This window comes from Euprymna scolopes, chromosome 33, assembly GCF_053919585.1.
Source record: "Euprymna scolopes isolate OS-2025 chromosome 33, ASM5391958v1, whole genome shotgun sequence".
Taxonomy (NCBI): domain Eukaryota; kingdom Metazoa; phylum Mollusca; class Cephalopoda; order Sepiida; family Sepiolidae; genus Euprymna; species Euprymna scolopes.
Genome location: NC_136514.1, coordinates 75519704 through 75532367, shown reverse-complemented (window position 1 = coordinate 75532367; position 12664 = coordinate 75519704). Strand labels below are relative to the sequence as shown.

The 12664-nt window shown below is 37.1% G+C and overlaps 1 pseudogene; it reads left to right on the top strand.

The window, feature by feature from the left end:
- Window positions 1-1266: 1266 nt before the first annotated feature.
- On the top strand, window positions 1267-1383 carry LOC145258405 (5S ribosomal RNA; annotated as a pseudogene).
- Window positions 1384-12664: the final 11281 nt, after the last annotated feature.

Genomic DNA, 12664 nt, shown 5'->3' with positions numbered 1-12664 from the left:
GATTAGTTGAATTCTTGTCCTGAAATTTGGCAAGAACAAGAAAATTGCGCAAGAAAGAAAGACTCTAATATAATTAAACTTAAGGAGGTTGAGACTAGTATTATAGGAGTGGCTTTAATTAGGATGTGAAAGGTTAATTTGGAAGAGTAGGCTCAGTTTTAGAATGGTGATTTGAAATTAAAAATTACAGAGTTTTTGTAGGAACAGAAAATAGTTTCTTTTCTTTTTAATTTTTTTAAACGGGACCATTATTTTACTTTCAGCAACTGTTTTACTTTAAAGCAATGTTTTAATTGGCAACTGAGATGAAATGTTTAAAAAAGTTGTGCTTAGAAGAGGTTCAGTTTGGCTTTTGAAATAGATTTTTTTTTTTTTGCTTTCTTCTAAAGTTTATGAAAATACAAAATACCTGTTTGTTATCTAAATGGATAAATTTAGAAAAGTTCGTTCAGATCGTCAAGTGACGATTAGAAGTTAAGTCCTTAAGCTTTAGTAAGGAACAGAAAACTATTTTCTTTCTTTTAAAAACTGTTTTACTTAGTGAAACTCTTTAGGGGAACTCTTTAGTTGTTTTGATTTGGGTGAGATATTTTTGGAATGAGCCGAATATTTTCAGTGAAAAAGGTTTTAAGGGTTTATAATTTAATGTCAGAAAACGAGAGACATGTCATACGATAAACAAAATGAGTTCAGAAATATGTTATATATGTTTAAAACGGAAGTTTACAACAATAGGAAAAACATAGACTTTTAAAGTTCTTGTAAAACAAGGGGAATATTTTAAGTGAGATACCAAAAAGTAATAGTCGATAGTTTAAAATCCATTCATTACAGTGTCTAAAAATCATAATCCAAACGTCTCTGCTAGATTAATAAAATTATATTTCACTAGCAAAACCCGCGAAAAATTCCACGGTAGTTGAAAAATTATCACATAAGCAAACAATAGAATGTCCTTCAGCAGAATAATCAGTGTAATGTTAGTTCCGATCAGACTGTGAATTTAAAAAAATAAATATTTTTATAGACAAATATGAATAACTGCTCGAAATATATTATTACAAGACATAGAACTAAGGCACTAGCTTGCGATAACTAACTTATTGGTATTTTCACTTGCATTCACCATACAATGGTTGGCGATAACTAATTTTTTATATTGTAATCTGCACCGATCAGAGACTGGCTAGCGATAAATAACTTATTAGTATTGTGATCTGCACCCACCATACACTGGCTGGTAATGAATAACTTATGAGTATTGTGATATACGGTATAATCGCGTTGACACACCGGTTCTCGTCAGATCACCAAAGTTAAGCAACGTTGAGCCTGGTTAGTACCAGATGGGTGACCATTTGGGATTTCTAGGCGCTGTAAGTGCTCTCTGCTTATCTCTGCATTTATTTTCAGTCGTCCTGTACGTACACTTCACTTGCCACTGGTATTTAACAATGTCGACTCTGAAGAGGTGTGGTTGGAGATTGCGCGCCTCCTGCCACAAAAATTTCACGTGCAGGCATCCCTATGGTGGGTACCCATAGTCTCTCAAAGACTGAAGGAGACTTCTTCTATTTTGATCTGCAGACACCATGGGCTGGCTGGGGATAACTAACTTATGGTATTGTGACCTGTATCCACCAGACACTGGCTGGTGATAAATTATTAGTATTGTGACCTGCACCCTACCAGACGATAACTAGATAAATAACTTATGAGTATTGCGATCAGCACGCACTAGCTGGCGATAATTAACTTCTTTGTATTGTGACCTGCACCCACTAGAGACTGGCTGGGTTAACTAACTCATTAGTATTGTGACCTGCACTCACCAGGCATTCGCTGACGATAAAAAACTTATTAATATTTTGGTTTTCCACTTACTATATACTGGCTGGTGACAACTAACTTATTAGTATTGTGACCTGCACCCATCAGACACTAGCTGGCGATAAATTACTTATAAGTATTTTGATCTGCACTTACTAGACACTAGCTGGCGATAACTGACTTATTACTATTTTACCTGCACCCACCATACACTGGCTGGGGATTATTAACTTATTAGTATTGTGATCCGCACCCACTATACACTGGCTGGCGATAACTTATCCATTTGAAACAAATTGTTCATTGGGCATTTTCGAATATTCCATTTTCACACTTAAAGAATTCAGTATAATAGCGGGTGGTACGATTTGGAATATTTCATTATTACTTTAAGGGACATTCATGGTGGTAACAGTCGAAGCGAACTAGTGTATTAATATATACATATATAGATTTAAAGTTATTAATACGATGCCAATGTTCATCGTTTTCATATTAGAAAGAAAGATCGTTAAAAGGTTTGGCATATTTCAATGAATAAATTGGCTTTGGAATGGACAGACGAGAATGAAACAATACAAACAGTTTGTGTGTCGTACCTTGTAAGTATGAATATTGTGCGTGACAGTGATAACGTAAGTTGAAAATAGTTTCTTTTGTAATTGATGTGTGAACGGAGAGATTTGGTAGATCATGTCCCAATAGAGAGGCGCCAAGTGACGCCGGTCATTGGACTCGGATCAACTGTTATCCAATGGTCATTTTAAAGAATCGAAGTGAATCCAAAAAAAAGGCCAGATTGAATAAATTCAGAATATCCTTTGATTGTCTCAAAATGTCATTATTTGTTTTTATTAATTCAGGATTAATTCAAGTGGATGCCTGCGCAAAACTAGAGGCGTAGAAACGAGTTTAAACATTTTATTTTGAACGCCGAAGCGTAAACATCAGCGACCACACCCTTTACGTATTTTCTCATTTCTGTTCTGTTCGTTTTTTTAAATTAGGTCAGATAAAACCGCGATGATTGGTAATGATAAAATTTGGGTAAGAAGACGGTTGAAAAAAACTTGAAAACGGCCATGTCATAGTCAGCTGGGAAGCAGTACCACTGTATTATGTTTCACAGGCAGGTAGTTCTAAAAAAAACTTTACTCGTGCAATTTTCGCTTAGTTTTAGACACAGATAAAAAAAAACAAGAATTGTTGACAGTTGTTATAGTTAGACGAGTGTTCCATAAGGCTGTGTGAGATAGACACTCGGTTAAGCACTTGTTATGAAAATAACGATAGAGCAGAGAGAGACTAACAACGTCTCTTCTGTGAAAAAGAGGAAGTAGGTAGGAGAAAAAGGCCTCTCTAATTAGATCCCAAAGCCAGTGTTATACCCTGTCTAGGCAGGGAAAGTTACTCTTCGGGACAAGATCAAAGTGTAGTATCTGTTCTTCAGATGCTGCACTTCTATTTCTTGTTCTCTTTCGGTGGAGGAGAAATCCTTCACGACTGAGACAATTTTTATTTTTGTACCTTTTCTCCACGTTAAAAAACGACCCTGGTGTCTAACTCTGCCCCGTGGGGAGGCATAGTAAATAGGTACTCTTTAGGTACAGCAACAGTACTCCATCTTACGTTGTTTTGGGCCCTTGACCTTGTCAGCAAAAACTAAATACCATTAGATAAATTACATTTAAATCGAAATGGGTAAGTTTGCTAATGCTATTTAGACTACGTCGACCGTTCAAATATGTTTAAGAGTGAAGCTAGTTGATTCCCACCTCCATCCATACATGCGCACACAAACATATAGAAAATGTTTTTTAAAGCTGTAATCAGAAGAGGTTCACTTTGATTTTCGCAATAGATTTCTGGCTTTCTTTTGAAGTTTCTGTAAATACAAATTAATTGCTGGTACCATCCAGCAAGCCGTAGACATGGCTGGATTCCCGTCGATTCTCAAACTAATTAGACTTGACAGAGGGGGTGGCAAACGACTTGATGGCCTGACGATGTTTCTCTTTGCAAACAGCAAGCCATGTGATATAACTAGTGATAACACTTTCGCGTCTTCATCATAGACAGAATCGACAACAAACCTTGGGCATGCAGCTGCGGCAGTAGAGGACCGCAAACAGACAAAATATGCCGGCTTTCTTGACACATTTATGTTTCAACCAATCGACACGGAGACGAACGGAGCGATGGCCAGCTACGTGCAACTTCCTCAACAGCTTGAGACTGTTAATGATGTGCTACACTGAAGGTCAACGTGACTTGACTTCACTTGGCTTTATGAGTACATCTCTGTCGCCACTATTCCTGGAAACGACTTGAGCCTGCTCTCGGCCTACCAAGCCTACAGGGCATCCGATGAAACTTTCTGATACATGCTTGTTTGTTTTGGAAAGAGTCATTTTAGTAATTTTTTTTGACTACCCATCCTTCTCATCGATTTTTACAAGTTAACTTTTATTGAATGTTTGTTGTTACATTTTTGTGAAATGCAATTGACGTTGGACATTTTTCCATTTTTATTAATATTTCTTGCTCTTTTTTTATTTAAGTTTTAGTGTTTATAGTTTTAACTGGAATCGAAAGTTATATTTGGGTAATGATTTTTTTTATTCTCCCCAAAATTGTATATTAATTTATGTTACTTTATTTATAGAGAGTAGAAGTATGTCTTTGATTTACTTTAAGCAGTCCCGTAATTCTCATTTCCCTTATTTTATATCCTTTAGTCCTCACATTCTATGAGGAATGTTTAAGAAAAAAAGAAAAGGGGTTGTTATTTTCTGGGTCAGAATCTATCCATCTCACGCTTATTGTTCGCTGTTGGCTTAACGTAGCAGTTTTTAGATTTTTACATCAAGTGGCTGTTTAGGTTGTCTGAAGCAATTTTCTCCCCAAAATACTAATGACAGTGTTCTACTGATGTGAAAGTATTTATTTTTCTCCCAACATGGGAAATGTAATCGGAAAATTGCATTGAAAAATCAGCGATCCAGAGTAGAGGTCCCCTGACTTTGAAAAAGACATCTGGGAAGCCCCGTCGGCATTTTTCGATAGAGGCGTCTCAGGCGATTAGCAATAAATTAATCCCTTTAATTTGTTGAATAATTATTATCCAATTAAATTTTACAGATCACTAGTTTATGATGAAAATGTGCTGATTTTATACGAGTTTATACATAACGTTGCGATCGAATCTCTTCCTCACAACAAATACTCTATCACATGTATGACTAGTTAACAACTGTTGTCTTGTTGACATGCAGAAGAACATATACAAAAACTATTTTTACCTCAAGTAAAAATGCTCAGTTTCAAACTAAATTAAACAATGGTCGATCTTTCTCTTATATTACATATGTAACCACTTAATAGCTGAGTGTGTTGGCACGTCGATAATAGCTCATTGTGACGTTTGTTGAGCTGTGTATTTGATTTTTCTTTAATTTGGTAAGTGTCGTTTACTATCTTTCTTTCTCTCTCTCTTTTTCTTTCTCCTAGTGTTGTCATCATTGAAATATTTGTTCTTTTTCTTCTCTCGTAGCAATCAGAGTATCTGATAACCAATGCCTGGAACGAACGTTTGGGAGTTTCGTACAGAACCTATTTTCATCACTAGTAAGCACTCGATTTAATAAGGATACGGTACAATGAAGAGAATGCAGTTATATGCCGCTTGTCACTCGTTGTCCGTTGTCGACCTCCTACAGCGTTTTCGTAATCCAATGTGTGCGTCTTACTTAAGCGTGTTATATAGTTGTTGAACAGAAGCGAAATTATCTATTATCTATCTATTTCGATCTAGCTATCTAACTGGCGAGGTAAACAAGGGATGAGATGTAAAGCTATGTTTTGATAAAAGTTGTCAAAACATATCGAGGTATAAAATGGACAAGTTGCACCGGAAGTGTTGCGTGTTCAGGTTGGCTGGACATAGAGTCAAGTTGAAATATGTACGTTAAGAAGAGCAGATGGATTAACGGTTATCCCCCCCTCTGCCTTTGGGACGAAGCTGACGTGTCTCAAAATTGGAAACGAGAATTAATCACTCAAGCAAAGACACTAATTTTCCATTATTGAGGTATAAAATGGACAAAGTGCACCGGAAGCTCTACCAATAGCTGACCGGAAGGATGTGTTTGTTGTCACGTGTTCAGGTTGGCTGGACATACAGTCAAGTTGGAATTTGGACGTTGAAAAGAGTGGATGGATTAACGATTGTCTCCCCCTCTCCTTTGAGCTGACGTGTCTCAATATTGGAGACTAGAAGTAACCAGCCAAGCAAAGGTACTCACTTTCCATTCTTCTGAGATCGACACCTGGAAAGTGAATAATGACTATATAAAACCAACCATCGTCTTGGAGTGAAATGCATTCGTTCAAACAGGTTCCAGCTTCCCTCTAAGAACAGATGAATTCCAGGTGGCCCACAAGACCAACGATGCAGTTTAAAAGTTGAAAAGGTTTGTCGAAATACATGTATGTGTTTATGTTATGTTTGACACACACGCAACACATTTGAACAATCACGGAACATAAATAGACCGAAACATGATAACTTAGGGTTCAGATAGTGAAGAAGCCACTGTATAAACATTTAGTAAAACGACACACAATCACGATGTATATATGAACGCAACCCCAATCTTCATCAGAAAGTTGAACTGTCTTGCAAGTTCACCATACGTAGTACTGTTATGTAATAGGTCGAACACAAGAAAGTGTCGATCTACCTATTTAGTTATCTATTTCTGTATCCATCTCGGTCTGTTTATAAATCTAACTTAAGAGATGGACGGGAGATGAATATGAAGAATATTTATAAAATCTGTCAAAATATGATAAATCATACTGTAGACAAGTTTACCGGAAGAGCTGGTCAGCTGATCGGATCTACGTGTGAGTCACGTGATCAGGTTAGCTGGAGATCATTGAGAGTTGGAATTTGGCGTTCAGCAAAGCTGACGGTTTGACAGGTTGTCCCCCTTTACTGGGGAGGGAGCTGACGTGTGTGAAAATAGAGACCTAGAAGTAACCACGCAGCCTCCTCTCCAAAAACAAGATGAACTCCAGGTGGGCAAGATCGACGACACATAAAAGTATGTCCAAAATACATGTATCACGCACCCACACCCGCATATGAACAATTAAATATGAATATATCATAAATGGACTACAACAACATTATTCTACGGTTCAAATAGTGAAGAAGCAACGACAGACATTCGTCCCAAGTACGCATATCAACATTTAGATGATTATACAACATACACCGTTTTGGTGCCTTTTTGGTATACCAATAATATAACCGCACTACTGACCTATTCAATGGCAGCCCTCAGGACTCCGTCATTCAAGACCTGTAGTTGTCCACTGCGAGTCTGATCACGGAGACATTAATATCCCGACAGGAATAGTTAAACCAACACCTTGCCATACATTCTTTAACAGTACTATCCCCAAACGCTTGACATATGTGGTAACTTCATGCAACTGCTAATAAGCCCATTTTGAAGTCGTAAAGCAAATAGCCCCGAACAAGATCACTATACACTTCTATCCTTCTCATAGCTGCCCGGCTTAAAACTGATGGCCGGGCATGGTGCGCATTTTTTTTCTTTTTTTTTTTTTACACGGTGGTCACCACTTATCAAGGCACGGAATACTGTACATTAGTGTTTACTTAAGGGGGCGGTTCATTAGGAATTTGTTAACGTTGGACTTGAAGACATCCAGGTTGTAGTAAGGTGGGAAGCAGGCAGACGGAACAGAGTTCCACAGGCGTGCAGTTCTAAGAAAGAAGCTTTGTTCATGGAATCTACGTTTTGATTTAGGCACAGATAAAGAGTGGGGAAAATTTTTCACAGTGGATTCAGCTAGACGGGTGTTTTTCGTGAAAGATTGGCGAGGGGGGACCGGAGATTGGAGTTCAGACGAGCACCTGCCATGGAAATAACGATAAAACAAGGATAGGCTCGCAACGTCTCTTCTGTGGGAGAGAGGTTGCAGGGTAGAGAAAAGGGCCTCCTCCACTAAGCCACAATGTCTATTTTGTACTCTGTCAAGGCAGGATAGGCTGTTTTTAGCAGCTCCTGCCCAGATATGGCAGCAGTATTCCATCCTTGGACATACTTGGCTTTTATATAGATAGAGAATTGCATCAGTAGTGAGATATCTTCTGGAGCAGTAGAAGGATCCTACCATCTTTCCAGCGACCTTGGCAACAGACTTGATGTACGTGTTCCATTTCAGATCAGGAGTAAAGGTCAAACCCAGAAGCTTATCAAAACATGGGGCTTCTCCTAGACGAGAGCCATCCATTTCAATTGATGCCAGATGGAACTCAGAGCGTTGATGATGTAAAGATAGGAGTTTGGTTTTAGATGCATTAAAGGTCTTCCCCCACTGAAACACGCGCTCGAGATCAGAGGAGAGAGAATCAGAGAGAACTTTGTCATTTACAGCCTTTGATGTGTTGCCGTAGATGGTCGTGTCATCAGCATAGATGTCAACGAATGATTTAAGTATGTGTTTAGGGAGATCATTGATGTAGATCAGGAAGAGAGTTGGGTCCAGGATTGACCCTTGAGGGACTCCAGCATTACTACTGCAGGCCTCTGATTTTTGTCCATCGACCACTACTCTTATGAGCCTATCGGAGAGAAATGATTTAATGATTGAGAAAACATTTTTAGATATACCGTAGCTGGAAATCTTATGAAGTAGGCCCTTATGTCATATCTTGTCGAAGGCCTTTGATATGTCACGAGCAATTGCCCTAGAAAGGAAGCCTTTGTCAAGAGATTCACTAATCCTGTGAGATATAACCGTTAGCACATCTGCGGTAGATCTTGCAGAACGGAAACCATATTGTGTGTCACTAAGAAGGTTATTTCTGCTGAGGTGGTTGACTATTTCTCTATTTAATATGGATTCCACCAACTTACTCATAACGCACAGGAGACTTATTGGTCTGTACTGAGAGGGAGATGACTTATCACTTGAATTCTTAAATACAGGGCATACTGATGAGGTTTTACAGGGAGTCGGAAAGCACTTCTCCTTACGGCAACGCTTAAACAGTTTCGTAAGTATGGGAGCAAGTTCTGGTTGAAGCTTTTTTAACACTATAATTGGGATGCCGTCAGGGCCAGTTGCTTTACTGGAATCTAGGTTCTTGATTAGCTTGGCGACCTCATGCACAGATATTTGTATGTTACCTAGCGTGTTCTGTGTTATAGGAGGAAATATGGGGAGTTGATGGCCTTAGTCGCATAGGGTAGAATTAGCTGCAAAGTTCTTGGCAAATAGTTTGGCCTTGTCTGATGCTGACGAGATGACCTCTAGTTCATTGATAATGGTTGGGATAGAACGCACACTTTTGTTCAGGATCCTATTTGTTATTTGCCAAAACTGGTGGAAACCAAGCCGCTGATCAGCTACTTTGGATTTAACAGACTGGGCATATAGCTCTCTTGCATTTTTTATTACTCTTTTACAGTGGTTGCTGGCAGTCCTGAAAGCAGCTTTAGTCTCAGTGCATATATTACTTTGGTAGTTATGGAAAAAGTGATTTCTGTGCGCGATGGCAGCAGCATATTCTGGGGAGAACCATGGCTGGCTGTTAGGTTTTTGCTGGAATATTTTGGATGAAATGAATGGTCTATGCCTACAATTAACCATTCCGTCAGATCTGATACTATAGAGGACACCTCCTTTTTAAACATGGAATGCAGAGGTAAATCAGATATGAATGTACGGAAGCTATCCCAGTCAGCCATAGAGTATCGGTATTCAGTACGGTGGAGGGATACGTCTGGGGACTTATTACATTTCATTTTTATCTTAACTGATACGACGGAGCGGTCGGAGGATCCTAGAGGAGAATGAACGGAACATGAGCATAGTTCAGGGGAAGTTGAGAGAAAAAGGTCTAGGAGGCTTGAATATTGACCAGTAGTATCGGGCACACGGGTGGGTTCGCGAACAATCTGAGTGAGGTCATAAGCATATTTTCTTTAACGTCTGGTGTACCTTTCTCTGGCTGTTCGAATTTGAAAATAATTGCTACACGCATTTCGCATATATTTAAACTTCATTCAATGGCTCATCGAAAGCGGGCAATTCTCTAAATGCATTATTTTCTCATTCATTGGAGCACAATCATACTTTTGACTTCAAACAAGCAAAAATAATAAAATTTATTTCAAATAAACCGTGCTGGAGACTTCTTGAATCAGCGTTTATCGCAAATTCAAGCACAATAAAACAAGGTGGAGGTTTCTATAATGTGATGCCATTAATCAGTAAAGTTTTATTAAAAGAACATAATTTAATTGTAGACACAGGTTTACTCTCTCACGCCAAAGAAACACCTCCTATAATAATCAATACATATAATCTCAATCAATAAATTACATAACAAAAATTCATTTCATTTCAGTCGCACTTCTAAATTGCAATTTTAACAGATATGATTTTTTCTACCAGAAAGTATATAAACTGCGTCATATCTTTTAAACATATATTAACGGCTATATCACGTTATTAAAAATCTTCCTCTCTTTAACAACGCAACAACCCCCCCCCCATATTTTGAATTTCCAATGTCTTTTCTGTTCCTGAAATGGAACAGCGTCACACTTTTCACAAGAAATTTTCCAAATATTTGTACTGGTGTTTTTGTTTTCTTAATTTCATTCATCCAAAGGAAGTCTCTAAATAAAGACGAAACGTTTATTAAGACATAACTCAGTTTGTTTCTTTTTATTTTTACTACTTTCGGAATATTTGAGGGTATCAGAATCGGAAAAAATTTTACCGATTTTCGATGCCAAAACGATTCTTTTGTCATTTTTATTTGATTTTGTTTAAATCGAAATCTTCCAATAATAATAACATAATAAATATTTATTGATTTTAAATCACATGTGGAGATAAAATCGATAGATCTTCTTCTTTTATTTTATTTAGGAAAATATCTGCACATTTAGCATTAAGTTTCTCCGATAATCCGATGAAAATACAGCTATATAGTTAAATATTTGGAGATTTATAAAGAATCGGAATCGGTAATTGTATCCGAATCGAGAATTTAGTACGGAATCGATAATCGTATCGGAATCGGGGAAAATATTGGAATCGTCCCATCACTAATATACATTAAGACAAATTTTAGTAACACAAAAATAATGAATTATGAAAAAAAAATTAAGTCAAAAGTATTCGAAGCCATCTAAATAAAAATTGAAAAAAAATACAATTAACAATATTGCTCATTAAAACAGTAAAAATATTTTCAAATGCTTTTCGTAATATCACTTTTCTATGGAACCCAAAATTCTGTGGTAAAAATTTGACTTGCTAATGGCCTAAAAACACTCTGGCGTCCCGTTCTCTGCGATGTGCAACAACTAAATGTCTTCCTTTTCCAGTTTTCTCAGCCTATCTGTTCATTTATCTCTCAGACGAAGATGATTCAACGCCAGATCAAAAACGTTCGGGATAACTATAGCACTTATATTATTTTTGTTTACTTTTTACACAAATAACATAATAAAGAATTAGTAATTTCTCTCCTAGTTCTTTCCATCCTCCTTGGTTCCACACAAATATAAAACGTGGTATAAACCGGGATATTTTTTCTGGGGGAGGATATATAAAATAAATTGTACTTTAAATTCGATTCATGTATTCTTTCTATGTTTTTGTTTTAATTTTATTACATCTCCCCCATATGGTTGGTTAACGTCCATTGTCTACATAGGTTGGTTTCAGCATTCGAGGGTTTTCCTTAAGATTTCAGCTGTTTTCATCAACGAAAGTGTAATCAAAATGACCCCTTTTTCCTTCTTCCGTTTCTATGTTTTCTTTTTTCTTCTTTTTTTTTTCGCTTTCTTTTTATTCCTCCTCTTCATCCTGTTAAGTCTTGGCGTTCTCTTTCCCCCTATCGCTTTCCGTTGTTTTGAGTATAAATGTCACTTAACCTACCACCCACCAGTTTAAATTTAGCAATTTAACATTTTATTTTTATAAATAAAAAAATATATTTCATTTCTTCCATTTGAGAACCAGATGCCTTCATTGGTGAATTAGCTTTATTACGTCACCTGACGAAGACTTTTGGTTTTTGCCAACCAATTGTCCGAAACATTAGCATGTTCAGTGAAGCGACGATGTAACATTTGTCTATATAAATAAATATGGTATATATATATATATATATATATATATATATATATATATATATTAGCATTTCAGCCTGGCGTTGCCCGGGTGTTTGGATGTGTATGTCGAGCAAAAAAAAAAGTGGTAGTAGGAAAGCAGGCTCGAACCCGTACCGCAAAGGAGGAAAAGAATGGGGTAAAACATAACGTTTATGCTGTTATGACCACCGCCAAACCGGAAGCGAAATTTTTTTTAAATTAAGGCTAGACAATCTAAAGGAGAGGATAACTTTCAAAAATATCGGCGAAAAAGTGACCCCCTTGTAGAAAAGTACCTAATTGAAGGGGAAGATATTAATGTTTTTAGCCAATTTTTCGATATTTGTCGTATGAAAAGTCGAACTTTAAAACGATACTGATCTTGGTAAAATCCGTCGCCTTTATTGAAAGTTTAAGGCAGACATGCAAACAGACATACATACATATATTTATATATTGGTAACTAAAAATTTTCAACCCAACCTGATGAAAGAGCTTGCCCTATCTCTGAATAACCTATATGAAAAATTTCAAATATTTAGACCAGAAATTGTCTGAGTAATTTGGAAGAGACCGCAGAGTTCAATTTTTTTAAACCTTGACTCCTATTATGACCCCCG